This window comes from Ammospiza nelsoni, chromosome 28 (assembly GCF_027579445.1).
Source record: "Ammospiza nelsoni isolate bAmmNel1 chromosome 28, bAmmNel1.pri, whole genome shotgun sequence".
In the NCBI taxonomy this organism is placed as follows: Eukaryota; Metazoa; Chordata; class Aves; order Passeriformes; family Passerellidae; genus Ammospiza; species Ammospiza nelsoni.
This window is the reverse complement of record NC_080660.1, coordinates 4,477,038-4,482,700: the sequence shown is the minus strand read 5'-3', so window position 1 is coordinate 4,482,700 and position 5,663 is coordinate 4,477,038.

Below are 5,663 nucleotides of genomic sequence, written 5' to 3'. Positions count from 1 at the left end.
AAATTGCGAGTCCAGCATTTTGAATTTCAGTAACACTTGCACGGGTTCGGTCCATCTCTGCCTGCGTTGGAGCTGCGATGAGCAAATCATCCATGTAGTGCAGAATCATGGATCTGGGAAACTTCTGTCGAACTGGAGACAAAGCTTGGGTAACAAAATACTGGCAAATTAAAGGCAAGTTCTTCATTTTTTGGGGCAATGATTTCCAGTGATATCTCTGCATGGGTTCTCTTCGATTGATAATGGGAACTGGAAAAGCAAATCTTGGAGAATCATCAGGATGAAGTGGAATGTGGAAAAAACAGTCCTTAAATCAATGACAATGAGAGGCCAGTGTTTTGGGATCATTGATAAAGAAGGGAGTCCAGGTTGAAGAGGTTCTATGTCTTCAATCACTTCATTGATCTTCCTCAGGTCATGAAACAACCTCCAGGAGTCTGATGTCTTCATATAGATGATGAACACTGGTGAAATCCAGGGACTATTTGTGGGGGAGATGTGACCTTGTTAAAGTTGCTCCTTTACCAATTTTTAAGGATATTTAAATTTTTCTCTGTTAAAGGCCATTGATCAATCCATATAGGATGATCAGTTTTCCAGGTCAGCTTTCAAGTGGCAGGTTTTGACGTGGTTTCCATCACAGGCCCACTTCCCACTTCCAGTTTGGCTCCCCATTGGGACAGGATGTCTCTCCCCCAGATGGTGAGAGGCTTCTGAACAACAAAAGGACGCACCGTTGCTGTCTTCCCTTCAGGACCTGTAATGTTAATCATGGATGCACTTTGCGAACACATGGCAGCACCTCCAATCCCTATGAGGGAACCTGAAGGAACCACCAAATCCCAATCATTGGGCCAGAACATGTGAGAAATTACAGTGACATCTGTGCCAGTATCCGGCATGCCTGTAACATAAATTGTTTTACCACAGTGAGTCAGGCAGCAAGTCAATTTTGCTTGGTTACTGTCCCAACATTGCACCCAAAAGACCTCTGGACTGGAGGTACTAGATGGCACAGACACAACTGAATTCTTTGGAAAGTTGTTTTACTTGGGTATATTCATGGGTAACAGAAATGCAATAGCAATAGGTGTTTTTGGTGGAATTACCATAGGAACATCAAGTGCAAGAGCTAAAATCACTAGTTCTTCATTACAATTTACTGAAACAACAGAAGGAAGGATTGAGAGTTTAAAAATTTTGTTGTTTGCTATGCCTAGAATCAAAACATTTTGTCTTTGTTGAAAAAGATTGACAATTCCAGTAGGAATGCTTACACAACACAAATTATTTAATAGATGAATCAGTTTTGAGGAGGCTAATTCGAACCTTGCACTTGAGGCTGTTGAGCTGGAATAATTTAAGAATTGGTTGATTGAGGGATAAATGACTGAGGTACTAACACCACTTGACTGGGTAACTGGTTGCCAGGGGGTACCACTACTTGTGTCTGGGCGCGGTGGTAATCTGCTCTCTTTTTTAAGTTTAACAACAAAGGTCTGCCATCGATGTCAAACTGAGAGTCACAGTACTTAGAAAGATACTTCCCTTTTCGACATCGAGGGCAAATAGAAAGTTGTTTAGGTTGGATTGTTTTCATAGGACAATCCTTTTTAATGTGACCTGGTTTACCACAAGTCTTTTTATCAGAGTCCAACGGTGCAGTACCAACAGATTTTTCCCAAAATTTTTCTTGTTTTTCTAGGAGCTTTTCAAATTTATCCATTTGTTGTGTCAGATTATCTTCCAATGTTTCTCCTAATGTATTGACTTGTATGTTAGCAAGATGTGCAGAAGTGAGCCTACTGCAAGCTGTTAGCATCTGTGTAATAGGTGGAGGCTGATCAGGCAAAGTTAAAATAATTTTTCTACATTCCTCATTAGCATTTACAAAAGCAAGGTTTTGAACAATATAGGAGCGAGCTTGCTCATCTGGGCATTGCTTTTCGACTGCTTGGGTTAATCTGTCTAGAAAAGAACCATAGGATTCTGTTCCACCTTGTCTCTGTTCCACCTTGTCTGATAGTAGTATAAGCATTTACATGGGTACCAGCTGGCTCAACTGAAAACAAAGCTTTTCTAGCAGCATCTTTAATATCTGTTAATACAGGCGAGGCAATTCCACCGCTTGATTTTCTGGTCTATGGTAAAGTGGATCACCTGCTAGGTTGGGTAACATCTATATTCTCATAAGGAGTATTTTCATATCTTTCAACCAATTTATTAAGAAGTTTTTTCCATTGTAATTCCCATAAAAGATATTGTGAATTGGTTAAAATTAGGGAAGTCACATTTCGACAATCAGCAGGGACTAGGTCATAAGAATAAAAATTACTTTTCAACACATTATTAAATTAAGGACAAGAGAACCCACTTTCTTTCAAAGATTGATGGAGTTCTTTTTATCATGGTGAGAATGATTTTCAAATCATGGATTTACATTATTATGACCATATCTTACAGGTAATGCAAAGAGTTGTTTCTTTGAATCCAAATATTTTTCTAAATTTTGATTAATATTAGACCAATTAGGTAATTGCAATGGAGGGTTCACCTCTGATTTAGATTGTGCTTTATTTTTCCCTCTCAGTACTCTTGCATCTGATTCAGAAGAACAGATAGGATTGTCACTGACACAGCTGTTCCGGGAACTCTGCCTATCTCATGGCTGCTGCTTAGCTCTAATCACAGTTCTGCTGTCTCTTCAGCTTGCATTTTGTAGCCTCCCCAAAACCCTCTAATTTTGTGTATTCCCACAGTAAAAAACTGCACTTTCTTATTCCCTTCATAGAAACTGGGAGAAAACACACTATAAATATCAAGGAATGCAGTGCAAGGATGATGGGCATCCCTCAGTTATCCCGACAGACTGATGTCACTGGCAAAATTCCCTCTTTTCCAAAGGGTTTTCATTTGCTTTGGCTGCTCTTTGTAGGGCTTCAGGTCATTTTCCCCTTAAATTAAGGAAATATCTTGGCCGTTCTTGAAGAATTTGCCCTTGGAGGAATTACTCAGTTCTGCAGTCCTCATTATACACCCTTTTTTAAAAGACTTTTATGCTATTTTCCTTCTCTCTGTATTTTCACACTTGTTCAACAAGGTTTTCTTTCTAAGAATATTAATCACAATATTCCAAAGGATTAAAAAATGCTTCAGTATTTTTTCCCTAAGTATTTACAAAAGAACAATTAAAAAAAATCTGTATACATGCTGGATGTAAAATGCAAACAGAAATAAACTTGAGATTGTCCCAAAAACCTTAATAAAAAACCCCATGTATTGCTCCACAAAATACAAAAATGGGCACGTTCTAGAAGAGAAAATCTGTGCAACAGTTCTGCACAGAATTCTATGCTTTCAAGCTTTTTGCCCTTCAGGGACAGTGCCATTCTCTGAACTGTAATGCTCTGAGCATGTTCTGCTCACCGTGGCAGCTTTCTGCTCTGCCCTGGTACAGATCATCCTCCCAGCAAAGGGGGAGTGCAGCCACCACAACTCGCAGCACTTTCCTACACAGCAAGAACCTGAAGGACAGAGATGGCTTTCACCAGCTGCTGCGGGTTCTAATAGTGCTACCTCTCAGCTGCTGGAAGCCTGAATTTCTGTGTTGCAGTGTGTTAATTTATTGAGCCAAATGTTCTGTATCTTGTGGTACATTCAAGTGTTCCCCGAGTTATTACACTTAATTTCTCCCCTGTGTTATGCTTTCCTACCCAAGTGTCCCTGGAGGAATCCCCTCCCTCCTTACCAGATTTTTCCCTCAAGACAACTCGGCCCCTTTGGCCCATCCATCAGCCCAAACCCTACCCTTTGTTCCAGGAAGTTCCCTGTCCCTTACCCCAAGATCCAATCCCTATCCCAATGCTCTCTCCTCCCCTTGTTCTCATTTGTTGTAGCTGTCCTGGTTTAGGGCAAATTGGTTTAAGAATCTGCAAAGGGGGGCCCCTTCAGAAAAGCAAATGCACACGCCCCCCCCTCCCCCCCCAACTGGTTCGGGAAGAATTCCTCGGAGAGAGGTGGAAAGAACCTCATTATTTGACAGACACAGCACCCCCAGCAAACAAAATGAACAATACCAGGTGACACCGCTCTGAGAAAGATGACAAAATCAGAAAGTCTCTTTCGGGGCTGGTTGCTCTGTTGTCAGTCCCTCCGGCGCTGGGGCAGCTGCTGCAGCCAAACAGTGCAAACCCTCGGTGTTCCTAGGTCCCAGTCTGGAGCAGGTTCAAGATGGTCACAGGAACCCACTTCCCCTGATCCCACTTTTCTGATCCCAATTTTCTCAATCCCGATTTTCCCAATCCCACTTTTCCTGATCCTGATTTTCTGGATCCTGTTGTTCCTGATCCAGGGAATGCCCCGGGATGTCCCCAGGGATGTCCCCAGGAATGTCCCCAGGAATGGCTCTGAGAATGTCCCCGGTAATGCCTCGGGATGTCCCAGGGATGTCCTCAAAATGTCTGCGGGCTGTCTCAGGAGTATCCCTGGGAATGACCCCCAGGAAGATGCTGGGAATGCCCTGGGCTGTCCCTGCAATGTCCCCGGGCTGTATTATTATTGTTTGTGATTCTCTTTATGTTACAGGAATCATTGAGAGAATTCAGCAGTCATTCCTGAAGGAAGGCTCTAACAAAGTTCTTTTTCTGTTATTAATCTCTCTGTACAGCTTTTCCCTTCACAGGTCTCAGCAATACAACCTTCTGCACTTTAGATCACACACCCCTCTGCCTGGACCTGCACTGGAAGGTGATGTGAAGGCGGATGCCCTCGCCATGACAGTCACTATACCACAAAAGTCAGGGCAGGCCAAACTTTCTCATGATGTCTACCATCAAAATGCCTGAGCACTGGGAAAACAATTCCATCTGACTTTGCCACAAGCACGGGATGCAGTGAATCCTTGCTCACAGTGTCAGCAGACTCTTTCTTTGCCACCAATGTTAGGTACAAACTCACAAGGGTTGAAACCTAAAGACATCTGGCAAACAGATGTAACACACTTTTTGAGCTTTGGGACTTTTAAGTATGACCATGTTTCTCCTGATACCTGTTCTGGATTCATAGTAGTAGTAGTAGTACACAAGGGTGAGAAATCTATGGGAATTTGATGGGAATTTCCCATTCCATGGGATTTTCACAGTAATTTGGGAGGGGAATGATGGATTCTAAATGCCTGGAATACTTTCATTCCTTGGGAATATTGGAGGGGCACTGCAGAATTCCAAATTCCCAACATCCGGAATGCCAGTATTCCATGGGAGTTCCACGGGGAATTTGGGAAGGGAGCTGAAGCATTCAAAATTCCTGATGACCAGAATGCAGTTATTCCATAGTTTTGGTGGGAATCTTGGAGGAGAACTGGAGCATTCTAAATTCCCAACACCCAGAATGCTCTTATTCATTGGGAATTTGGGAGGGGAACTGAAGGATTCCAAATTCCCTATGCCCCAAATGCCATTATTTCATGGGAATTTGGGATGGGACCTGCAGGATTCAAAATTCCCAATGTCCAGAAGGCAATTATTCCATAGTTTGGGGGGAATTTTGGATGGGAACTGGAGGATTTGAAATTTCCAATGCCTGGAGTGCAATTATTTCATGGGAATTTGGGAAGGGAACTGAAGGATTGAAACTTCCTGATGCCCAGAATGCCGTTTTTCCAT